The following is a 13042-nucleotide window of genomic DNA, read 5'->3' as shown; positions in this document are numbered from 1 at the left end:
TACAGGAGAGACGAGGCGGAGGTCGCCAAGCCCTCCAGCAGCAGTGCTGCTGCTGGCCGTGACACAGAGCGCAGCCCGTGATCCAGCACTCCAAAAGGCGAGCACTTAACATCAGATGGGTGCTTTGTGTTTAAACATCTGAATGATGCATCTGTTTTTAAGTTACTGAGCATCAAAATCTCCACTAATACCAATGAGAGGGGAATATATTTAGCTCTGTTGGACAACAACATGTTTTCTGCTTAACTTTCGGAGCCAAAGCTTGAACGCTGTGCTGAGCCATAGAGATGCGTATTTATTGTCAATCCGTTTGAAGAGATTGTATTTACTTGCTTTAATAGGAAGGCTCTCTCAAATCCCTAATTAAATATTGCAGTGAATGCATGCACACAGGGTCAAGAAACGTGTTGAGCTGTGAGATGACGGTGAGCAGCCGGCTGCTGGCCCACAGGAGGAGGCTTAAGCAGGAACCATTGCTTTTGCTCCTGTAAAATCCCAGGGGGATGATGGGGAACCCAACACCCAGCTGGGAGTACAGACATCAGTGAGGTGGGGTTGGACACAAGGTGAGCACTGGAGGTGTGCAGTGGAGGTGAGGGGAGAAATGGGGTCCACGAGGCCCCAGCACCCACTGCCGCCACAGCACTGAATGCTGGTAAGAGTGTTTGCTTTTGATACTGCACTGCTTCTGCCTATTCCAAAACACAAAAGCTGTGTGAGCCTTACACCCAGTGCCACCTGCACAAGCAGACGTTGGCTGTGTAGGTGAAACTCAGATCCGAGCTGCAAAATCTGTTGATTCATCAGCTCTGCACATCCTTCTCAGAATCACAAAAGCATGAAATATCCCAAGGTGGAGGAGCTGAGAACACCACGGAGGGATTCTGGGCCTTATTTATTGCATGGAGTTAAAAATGACCCACAGCCTACCTGGGACAAGGATGGGGAATTGCCTGTGGGTGCTGAGCTGCAGCAAGAGAGAGCCAAGGTGGTGCCCATCCCAGCAGTACACAAAGCAACAACACAATATGACCAAATTCATTCTAGACGTTAAAGCTTCCCCTTTTGTTCCTTCAACGGCTTCCAGCCATGACTAACTACAGGGCACTCCCCTCCCTTCTCATTAAAAAGGAACTTTCTGTGATAAACCGCCATGACAAATCAACATTTAATGCGTTGGAAAAGGCAAGCTAGCAAACCCAAGCATAATGTAGGTGGTATTTCGTTTTAGCATATTAAAAGAGTTTCCCCAAGTAAAGATAATTTGAATTTCAGTGGCTTTAAAAGCCAGTGGAAAATTATGTAAATCTGATTTGCTGCATACAAACCATCACTGTGTTTGTAAAGCTTATTAAATCATAGCTGCATTGTTTCAGCATGAAGGTGCTAGGTGAATTAATGGGGAAAGATACACCTACTGTGTCAGCAACAGGAAGAGCTGTGGCTCCCAAAGCTGGCTGACCAGTCATAGGAGCACAGAATTGTTTGAGCTGGAGGGGACCACTAAGGGCCACATGGTCCCACTCGCTGCAATGAACAGGGACACCCACAGCTCCACCGCGTGCCCAGAGCCCCATCCCTGAGCTCGGGAGTCTGCAGGGATGGGGCATGATGTGAAAGAATCCTGGAGGAGGAGGAGGCCCAGACGTGAGAATAGAGAAGGACTCCAACCCACTGATGGTGCCCCAGGGAGCCCTGTGCCACCTCCCCAGCCCCACACCACCTCTGCCCACGTGCAGCACTTTCCTTAACGCAGTGATTACTTCCACATAATCCTAAGGTTTGTCACACTTAGCAGTTGTGAAAGTGAGCGCGCTCTCGGCGCAGATGGGATTATATTCAGACATCTCTCCTGGTAGTGAATATAAAGGAGCAAAGTAATGCTATATCACTATCTCTAATTAATACAAGAGATTAGGAAAAGTACTATGCTGAAATGCATAAACCAACATTTGCTAACACCCAGGGCTGCATTAACCAGAAATAATTACAAGCTCTAATGCTGAAGCTGGTAGACAAAAGCACGGACCTCTTTAGGTTGCCTGAATAAGCAAGAGTAATTCTGTTAAATGGATTATGCAGAGAGACGTTAATAAGCATTTCAGTTAACTATATTCAGGTTAATGATTTATTGTAGGGAAGCCTTAATAGTTTGTATGCAAGACTTAAAACACGCAGAGAAGGAAGGGATAAACTAACTCAAGGTCAAAGCAGTAAGAAGATGAAGACTGGGCTGTCAGAACTGTCTGTTACAGGAGAAGCTGGAGAGAGAACAGCCCTTGAGGGCTCACCAGAGTCCCACGATAGCATCTCAAAGCACACTGATACCTGAAGGCAGCAGAGGATGGATGGCTGTGGAGGAACCATCTACAAAGGCTGCACGAGAACGCAATGGATTGAGGGTGGGGAGACCCTGTGGCCCTGAGGAGCCCAGCCCTGGGACGGGACAGCCTGGCCCTGGCCCACGTGCAGCCACAGACCCAGCAGGACACCCACTGCACGGCCCTGTGCAGTCACTGTCAAGGCAGGAGTCCAACCACGGTGCAAAATTCACTCGTTCAGTTAAATTGATAAATCTGAATCTTTTGAGGTTGTAAATAGGAATACAGAGGATCTAAGATAATTGCTCTGTGGAAGTAGAAAGCAATTATTTGTTGCATTAAAATATTAAAGCTTAGCATGGTGAATACTAGAGATAAATACGCCATCAGCGACGCTGAAGAGGAACACTGCCCTGTGTGTGTTTGCATGTATCTTAGTTTATGCACTGAAAATAAAAACAAATTATTCCTTGCTCAGCCATAAAGACCCCATTGGTGCCATGCTCTGTATCTGATTTTGAACTGGCAGGCGATACTGGTTCAGACTGTGTTCAGATGCATGTGTCTATAGGGGTAAAGCCACAGGGCACTCAGCTCAGCCTCCTGCACCAGAACTGCTCCACCATCCAGGCAGTGTGTGCAGAGCCATTCCCCATCCTCCTACCCACAACCTGCAGGTAATTCACACTAAATGTTGTCAGCAGCAATGTACTGATCTAAACACAGCTCAGTAATATACACAGCAATGTAGATTGTAAGTCAGATGGCTTTTGTCTCTGTGTTCATGCAATGGAGCGTGCCTGACATGCTTTGCAGTTGTCAGGACCAGAAGTGGTAGGTGAGCACTCAGCATCTGCATGCTGTTAAAGGCCCAGAATGCAGAACCATGGCTGGGGGAGGCTGCAAAGTGCCTGCAGAAGGCTTCTGATTGTCCTGATCCCTACTCACAAATAACCCTCAAATTTTGGGAACAAAAGCATTCCCAAAATCAGCCAAAAAAAAAAAAAATCCTAAGAGGTTTTTGGGTTAAGTCAAAGCTTTTGCATGACTGCAATACTACTTTTCCATTGCATGTCTGTGCCCTGCCAAGGCTGTAAGCAGGGCTGTGTCAGCGTCCTGCTGGGATGGCAGGCAGACCCCAGCCGTGTGACAGCTGAGGGCACGGTGCGTGTCCCTGCAGTGCTGGGGATGTGCTCTGGCTGTCAGTGTGGGCCTCCCAGTGGGCCAGGCACACGTCCCTTTGGTTATTCAACCTCTACATGTTTACAGTGGACTCTGATAACTTGGGAAAAAATGGGGCAGGGGAGGGGCTGCTGCTGGTGAGCCTGAGCCTGTGTTGTTGGTAATCAGTGCAAATAACAGATCCCCCCATACTGCTGGCTGCACAGCTGTTTCTTCAAGCAAATGTCTTTGGGTATCACGCCATCAGAACTGCGGGGCACAGACAAAGCAGGCTGATGCAAATCCTGCAGATATTACTGGTGTGCTTTTGGTGTAACTTCAAAAACAAAAGCGTTTTTACACTCTGATGCACTGTTGCACAGTATATCTTTAAGGGAGTTCCATTTAGACACAGATGGATTTGATCATATCAAATAAAAACCTTCTATTAAATAACACAAAGCAAAGGAGTCCTGCTAATACATTAATAGGATAAATGCAGCAGGCTCTGAACACAGACTGCCTCGGTGTTTAGCAAGATAAAATAGTACAGCCCCAACATACCCAATTTCTGCTGCAAGCAATATTTCATAATACCGAGAAGTATTTATGAGGAAAATTACTGAGACTGGATAGAATAAAACTTGGCTTTATATATCATCCTTTATACTCAAGTTATCTCAGATTTCTTTCTGCAGAAGAAATGTGCAGTCATATTGGAACAAAGAAAGTGTCTTTTAAAACCTGAGAATTCCTGATGCATATCAGCCTTGAAGGTCAGAGACTGCTTTTGGCACAGAGGAAACAGCAGTGGCAGCACAGGGATGAGCCCATGCCACCCCATCCCCACGTGGTCTCCAGGTGCCACCAGTAATGGGGACAGAAGAAGACAGCCAATGCTTTGTCTAGAGGGTACAGCAGGGCTTGGAGCCATAGAATCATTAAGTCTGGAAGAGATCTCTAAGATCATCTAGTCCAACCACAGTCGGTAGCACTGAGCTGATGTCTCGAGGCTGACTGTACGGCTCAGAAGCAGGAACAACAAATCCTAAATCCCATCCCCTATATCCTCCAGCATGGGCACCAGGTCTGTCCCACATTGAGCCAACCTGGAATCTGAATGCAACAGCTGCATGAGAAGGAGCTTCAAGCACGGTGGAGGGCATGGCTAGAATTCAGGTCAAACTCAACCAGCAAAAGTAACCTGACCAAAAAACAACCAATTTAATAAGGCCTCTCAAAACGGCTCTTTTAACAAAAATAGCCATCTTCATGCTTGCTGGGAGAACAAGAGTTGACTCTGTGACAAGTCCTCAGGAAAGCATCTGTGATTGCAGTGAATCATCAGTGCTGTGTTGCTACAAAAGGACAAATATTCCCTGGGACGTGTACATACAAGTGTAGGTGTGCTGTGGGGCTGCTGCTCTGCTCCAGGGCAGCATGCAGCGAGATGGCTGCTTTCACGGACATACAGACAGCAGCCTGAGGACACTGAGAACCACTCAGCCACGAGGAAGGCCAAGCAGCAGGCCAGCTTAAAGCCCAAGGAGCAAACAGAGTGCTATTGGATAAGGATTGCCCTGGAGAAGGTAAGGCAGTCACACTCCCTGGACTGCGGCAGGATGAGGGCAGCAGGACTGGGCTGTAGCTGGGGAGACTGGGAGGAGTGATGGAGGAAAACGGGGCTGGGTTGCATGGAGGGTGAGGGGTCTGGATCACTGCAGGCTTTTAAGAACAGTGAGGATAAATATCCCTCAAAAACGATGCTCTGTATGCAACTTCTCTTGGAAATGGGAAGAAAACCTTCTAGGCATTTTTTTTTTTTTTTTAAAGGTCCGGGAATGCATTACAATTAGACATGACTGAAACACTCAGGTTTTGTAGAACCTGAGATACAACACAACAGGAGGACAGGCAGAGCAGGGGATGGCAGGCAGCGCAGCACAGGGCAGCAGCCGGCCTGTGCATGGAGCTCCCCTTCCCTGCCCAGGAACTGCTTCCAAGTTCTTCCCTATGCCTTGAGGACATGCCTGTGCCATGCAAAACGTGCAGGACACTTAAAACAAGTCTTTGATTCTCACAGAAAAATGAACACTGCTGTAGAATCTGCAATTCACCTCTCGGCTTATCGCATCCAGCCCTGCTACCACACGTATCCTGAGATGTCCCTCATCAATTCTTCCAGATGTCTTACAAGTGGTTCCTTCCCTTCCACTGGGAGCAAAGAGCAGAAGGTTTCCCCCTCAGGAAGGAGCCCTGTGTTCCAGGGTGCGTTCAGCTGGGGCTGCCTGATACTGCCTGCCCCCCGCAGCCCTCCTCAGGGGCTGAATTCCTGGGGCTGCCATCATTCCCAACTATCTTCCTCCTTCCCCTCTCTCTCTCTTTACAGAGCAGAAACAACAACAGATTCAAATACTTGACATTAACTTGCAGTTCTAACCCATTTCTTGGTGGGATGGGATTTTGAAGGGCTATAATTATCAGCAATGTTCCCACACTGGAGCTAAGAATATGTCAAAGGGCTCTATTGTTTCTATGATTTGAAATAAACCCCAGCTTCCACTTCCTTTGAGTCTGCCAGGCTTTCCTCTCCTTCTTTAGAAGTGCTAAAAATAATTTACCCAAGGTGTCATAAAAAAGAAAGTTTCACATATATATATATATATATATATATATATATATATATATATATATATATTAGTATTATTTCCTGTTCTATTTCAGCAATAGTCTCTTTGGTAAGGTTATCATCAGTGACTCAAATAACTTTGCCTTCCAATAAAAGTTATTGCTTAGCCCAAGGGCCAAGTGGAGAATGCTTTTCTGGAATCAGATCCACTCTGCCTCTTCGGAGCATATATGAGAAAAGTTGAATAAATACAAGTCTAATATAGCTTGATAATCATTTTCATATGACCTGCTACTGCATATTAATGAGCTGGAAAGACCGGCTAAGATTTTATTAGCAATATGTAACGTGATGGAAAGAGCAGCAACAGCAGAGCAGCAAGGTCCCAAGCTGCAGCAAGAGATGATTCACTCAAATACAATAGCAGGGGGAACAGAAATAATGAAAAGAGGTTGCTCACCTTTGGAAAGCCTCACTTCCACTGCCAACCCTTAAATGAGGGCTGGAAAGGGATGGATCCTGGCTCCAGCCCTTCCAGTCACTCAGGTACATTGCATTGCATTTCATACACCTGAGCTCCCCCTGGGTTGACGCTGCCTTCCCACCAGGTGCTCAATCACTGCTTCAAGCCATGACCTCGTATTTCTGCTACAGTGATATAAGGCCTGTTTAATAAAAATAGCCCATCAAACAGTGACAATTCCATCTCCGCATTCAAGCAGGAATCAGGGCTAGCACACCACAGCCTGGGATGAAGGCATGGCACAAGGCTGCCTCACGTGCATAGCTTATCTGCAAGCACCTCGAGGTAAAAACTGGCCCTAACCAAAATCCCTTCCTGCTGAAAACCCCAATCTCAACCAAGCTGAGCCTAATTTCAGGTGTTCCCACTAATGCTGTGCATCGCAACTGCACTGTACTGAAATAAGAATGAGATCAGTGTGAGCAGACTGATGGGTGATGCAGGCTGGCAATGCCCTCAGATCAGTGCTGGGCTGCTCTGGGTCACCAGCACCCTGGGGTGCTTGGCCTCACAGCAGTGGGAGAGGGAAAGGAAAAAGGTGACATCATGGGGAGAAATACTGGTTTCACTATCAAGGCATTCCTGTGGATGCCTGAAGCCAGCTGAATTTCCTGGCTAAAAAAGCAGAACTCCTCAAATTGATAATTGGACTGATCAGTTTGGAATTTCTGCTGCTGTACAAAACAAAGGTGATGCCTTGATCTAGATTTGTGTAAACTGAACAGCACAACATACTGCAGTCTGCTTCCTACCAGCAGAAAAATAATTAAGTAGCATCAGTGTGCTCAGCAAAGCCACCAAACAGCCTGGGTTTGCCTCTGCTTACAAGAAAGATGGTTGAACTGGGATGATTTTTAATTACAATGTATTTTCAACTGTCATCCAAAAGACAGATGTGCAATTCCCAAAATGTCCTTCTTGCCCCAGATTTGGGGAGAAAGACATTTCTTTCTGAGCTTATGTATGCAGGACCTCAAATTTTGAGGAAAGCAAAAAGCAGTGCTACTGTTGAGAAGGGTGAAGTCAGTTTTAGATCAGTTCTGTAAATGAGCCATCTACTAAAGCCCTCTGTTAATTGAAAATCCTTCCTTGTAACTGATACCAGAACTAATTCCATTCAACCTATTTATGTGAAATCTTAAGACACCAGGCAATTATAGGCGCCATTTACTGTCGGCCGTGTGACGAACGTGGCTGTGTAACCCTGGAGCTCGGTGACTAAATATGGATGTCACATTCTTTCCCAAATTTTACTTATAGAAAGATAACTTTTTGTTTGCCTGCGGCACAAAGTACGTGCTGCCTCTGAAGCACATAGATTATTTTTTTATCTTTCTGTTTCAAAGTTTCCCCTTCATTTATTCCATGATGGCATGAGGCTCTGGTTTGCCATCAGCTATGCTGGAAGTGCGTGTCCCTGTGTGACCTGTGGCACAGCCATGGTAAAAAAAAAAGTATTTCTGAGTCCAGCCTCTTTTGTTTCAAATGGAAGATATGGAATAGCAACAACTGTAGAAGAAGCATGGGATTCCAATAGAAATGGATCATTCTAAGGGAACAAATTAACCACAATTTCCTGCTGTTACACAGCATCCTGCTGGTTTCAGTGTGTCAGGATGGGCCTGCCCTGCCAGCCACATGTCTGCAGCACACAACTGGCCTCGACTTTATCATCTGCAGCGACAACAACCAATGGAAGCAATCATCACGTCAGCTTAAGATGCCCCATCCCTGCAGGCATTCAAGGCCAGGCTGGATGTGGCTCTGGGCAGCCTGGGCTGCTGGTTGTGACCTGCACACAGCAGGGGGTTGGAACTGATGAGCGTTGTGCTCCTTTGCAACCCAGGCCATGCTGTGATTCTATGATACGATTCTATGAAATAGTAAAGAATGCACTGAGGGTATAGACCTCATGTCTAGAGCAGGCTGATGGAGGGTTCTGCATGGAAATCCAAAATTAAATGGAGGAGATTGAGTCATGATCTCCCACTGGATGTGTCAAATGCAGCTTTGAAGTTTACACTGAGACAACAACCAGAAAAGCACTGGAGAAAGCACTGGGACAAACACACCAGCTGCCTGTGTCCGTCTCCATGCCTGCACTATGGGCCCTGATGTGGGGGACCCAGTTCCCATCCACACTAGGATTGGAAAGCTCTCCAGGGAAGCCTGGCCAAGAGCCACTGCTGCCCATACCAGATAACCAGGCTCTCACATCTCCACACCAGGTGGGTGACTGGCTCAGCTCAGAAGAGTGATGTTCTAGCAGCAGCTATGGGGTTACAAAGCCAAGATACAGATGCACAGGTCGTCCCAGAAATAATACCTATGGTGTGTGCTACCTGGTACTTACACTTGGAATTCTGACAGCCTACAATAACTGCTTCCCTGACAATGTTCCCTTCATTTGTAAGTGTCACACTGAAGAAAAGTAAAAGCATTTTAATGCGACAGAAAAACTTGGCATGGGAGCTAATTACTTTATTTTGATAGATTTTTTTGGCTCATCTGCATACTTGACAATTATTTATGACTTATATTGGTAATTAGAGGCTGAGTCTTACGCTGAAGTATTGTAAATAGCTCTGAAGACTTCTGCTGATCCTTCTAACTTTCTTTTGGAGGAGATGAATTTATTAGTAGATAATATGTAAAATATTTGTACTTCTGACCTTTTGTGGAACATTCTTCGTGCATTTCAAATGATTGGTTGTCAGCATCGCTTTCCTCAAAACGAAGCGAGACACTGTAAATAAGATCTTGAATTAAGCAGCATATTAAATCTACGTATTTGATGGCAACCTTCGATAGTCCTCATATATCACGAGGACTCTGGTGGTTCTGCTACATTCAGCTATGTCATATAGCATTGTGAATTATAATTTTTTTACACTGAACTTTACAGTTTCTGGACCATTTGAACATTATTCTTCTGCTCTTGACAAAGGATATTAAGTTAACAGGTTAGTACATGATTTCTTGCCTTTTTGGTGGCTGCGTATGAGAAAGGAACTTTTTTTTGCTGGAGGAGCTGACAAGCTGTGAACAGACCCTCCGCTGGGGAAGTTGTCTGATGGCTTCCCAATGTTTATTCTTTATTCAGCTGTCCTGCTGAATTTCTCAAGAGCTTCCCTAGCATTTCTCCTGGCCACCTTTCCTCGCTGTGTGTGCACCGCCCTGGTCTTACAGGCATGTTAAAAAACAGCTGAGTTCATGGCAGCCTGCTGAAGCACAGCGATTGTCGCTCAGTTCATCACCAATACTGCTCTCACAGATCCACAGGCATTGCAAGGGACCTCAAATAACGTGATGGATAAAAGAATTGGTAAAGTCAAAGCGTTTAAACTCTAATTCCAGAGGAGTCTAAACACAGCGTTACCTCCAGTGATGACTGACCAGACCAGCATTATCTCCTGAGCGTGTGCTGTCTGTCAATAATGCTTAATCTTCTTCTTTGTAATGTGGGATGTCTTAAGTAGAAGGACACTGGATAAGTCATATACATAAAAGAGATCTACAGCTTGCTGGCATGTGAAATTCCTCTAATACATATTTTTATGGAACTACCGGCACATTATGTGCTTGGCAGCATAAATAAAAGAACGTGTTATCCTGGCAATTTCACATTCACTACATTAGTTAGTAAATGCAATGGCCACCCGTACTTTCCTACAATAAAAACTGCTGAGCCTTTTCATGAAAGATGATTGCAATTTCCACTGGTCTGTATATGCAATAAAGAACCATAACTCATCAAAAGTTGAGCTATTTGCTCTTAAGATAGAAGACCATTTTTCTCAAACACTTGACACCACATTAACTATTCATGGAAGTTGAGTGTTCAAACACTGCCTAAGTAAAATTGTTTCTACTTTTCAACTTGATTGAGGTCTTTTCTGAACTAGACTACACAGCAGCCAGCGAAAGGACTCGCACTGCATGAGAAATGCAGGGACTGTCCAGGTACCGCAGCTGTGAGCTATCGATCTGCTGGAAAGCCTGGTTCCTCCTCCAAAATTGATTCATGATAACTGCCTCCATTTGGGTCAAACAGTATTTAACCGCTTGTAAATTTTAATTAAATGATTTGTCACTTTGAACATACAGTTTGTCATCTCCTAGCCAAGCGATGTGTCTTTATCAGAGAATGACTCAAGGGGAAGGCATTAGTCTCCCCTGTCGCCTCACCCCCATCAAGACAATTTGCTGCTGTGCAGCACGCGGGCCGTGGGAGCAGCCTGCGAGCCTCCTACCATACAAACCCAAATCTTCTCCTCTTGTCTTTAGCATACACTGAACTCTGCATACTGCCAAGCCTTCTGCTGCACCACGTAGCAAAGCACTTTGCAAAGTTCCTTCCGACAGCACACTTTCTCTTTTTTCATGCATAAATCACACCTGTACTTATTTTTACTAAGCTGCCCAGGTATCCCTGTAGCTCGGAACCCCTACCCACGGGATGCTGCTTCTAGGAGTGGAAATCTGCTGGCTGACTCCAGAAGCGATGCTTTATTTTAATTGTTTCTCTGTGACTGTAACTCACCCTGCTGTCAGTGCGACTGGATACGGAAACTTGGTTTCAATTAATTTGAGCTGCCTTCAGCGTGTGCGTGTTACACAACACTGCTGTAAGCATATGAATTTCATGCACACCCCCCTCTCTCTGTGATAAGATTCAATCCTTCGAGGCAGACAACCTCTTGTTTGTGCAGGGACACAAGCTGTTGCTTTAAAGCTGCCGCTTTAATTCCTTTATTTAAAGCTGCTGCTTTAATTCTGGGGTCCACCATCTGTGAGCTGAGGACTTAGAAAACACCACATAATGTCCAGCCACAAAAAAAAGGCAGGGGCTGCTTATCGCAGAGTCAAATTTTGCTACTTTTCATTAACGTGAATCCCGTGATAAGAAGAGTATCTCTTGAAAACAGCATGCTAGCAGGTCACGGACACAACCACATCCACTCTGTACTTATTATTGCTTTTTTTCTAACTACACAGCAATGCATTAATACAGTGGGAGATGGCAGGAACATTTGCTGATGTTAGCATAAGCACAGTGAGAGAAGAGGAAGAGCTGCTGGAGCCCATGCCTGGGTCAGCAGGCTGGGACTGAGCAGAGTGACTGCAGCCACAGCCTGGGACAGCCTGGGGTGTGGGGGACAGCTTGGGGATGCTGGAAATAGCCTGGGGATGCTGGAGATAGCCTAGGCTTTAACTGGCAGGACCCCACAGCCCTCAGCCCCACTGATGGGACCCCGCAGGCCCTGCCCTCCATGTGCTGCTGCATCCCAGGCTGCAGTTTTGCTGCCAGAGGAGGATTTGGCATCCAGAGGCTTTCCAGGTACCCGCCTTCCCCACCTGCTGCTCAGCTTAATCCAGAGGATTTTGGAGACATTATGGCTCAGCTCTGCATGTGTTATTATGCAGAAAAGAGAGGGGAAAAAAAAAAACAGTTGAGAATTTTCAAAGCTGTCTGGGAGCTTTAGGAATAAAACTCCTGTTAAGGCTGAAAGCTTTGAAAATCTCTGCCTGTTAGCATAATGTGTGGGGCAGAGTTGTGCCTCTGGCAGCCCCTTCCACTCCTGCCATCATGCTCTGCATCACAGCTGTGCACAGCCTCAACACCACTGCATGGTCCTCACCCTCTGTCAGTGGTCCCCGGCCAATTATTGTGTAAGCTTGTGGGGAATTAATGAAGGTCTGCATTGTGATAGATCCTGATCTACAGATACGCTTTTCTGGAAGCAAAATTGTCAGTGAAATACTAATGGTGGCATGGAGGCAGCTGGGTCTGAAACCACGCAGGCTTCTGCAGATGACCCTGGGTGGACACCTGTCTGCATGCGTTGCTGGCACGGGGAAGAGGAGGCCTCCCACTGAAGAAGGCAAAGAGTTAAATGCAGCAATGCGTGCGGGAAGGTAGGGGTCAATTGCCAGCAATGATGCTCAGCCACCTCTCCCTGCACTGTGAGCCTGCGTTGCAAAGCGCCCCTCAACTGCAGCTGCACTTTGAAGCAGAAAAATAAAGGACTGAAAACGTTCTTTAACATCCCCATGTCGTAGGTGAGCTGCAGCTCAGCTCCTTGCATAGTGGGGCGTTTTTGGGTAACAAGCAGAGTAACCCGATGCTGTGTGTGTCCTTTGGTTCATGGGAAAGCAGCACAGGCTGCCAATGGGCACTTTCCCTCTGCCATTGATTTTGGCATTAAGTCAGGATTTCAAAAAGCAAAAGACGGCACGTGGCATCGGGCAGGAATGATAGCAACCTTCCAAAGAGTTATGGATGTCATATTCAGAAAAAAATAAATGGAGAAATGATGTATGCCGCTCTCCAGGCGGTAGCAAAGGCTGGAAGGCAGTGATGAAAGCGTTCCACATTTCAATCCCCACGACCTCACTGGGAAATAA

The 13042-nt window shown here is 46.1% G+C and overlaps 1 protein-coding gene across 2 annotated transcripts in view; it reads right to left on the bottom strand.

Annotated features, from left to right (window-relative positions):
• Positions 1-13042, bottom strand: part of NEGR1 (neuronal growth regulator 1) — a 188246-nt gene that overhangs the window by 19805 nt on the left and 155399 nt on the right. The window lies entirely within an intron of this gene.

Source organism: Lagopus muta, chromosome 5, assembly GCF_023343835.1.
Source record: "Lagopus muta isolate bLagMut1 chromosome 5, bLagMut1 primary, whole genome shotgun sequence".
Lineage (NCBI taxonomy): Eukaryota > Metazoa > Chordata > Aves > Galliformes > Phasianidae > Lagopus > Lagopus muta.
This window is presented reverse-complemented; position numbering and strand designations above follow the sequence as displayed.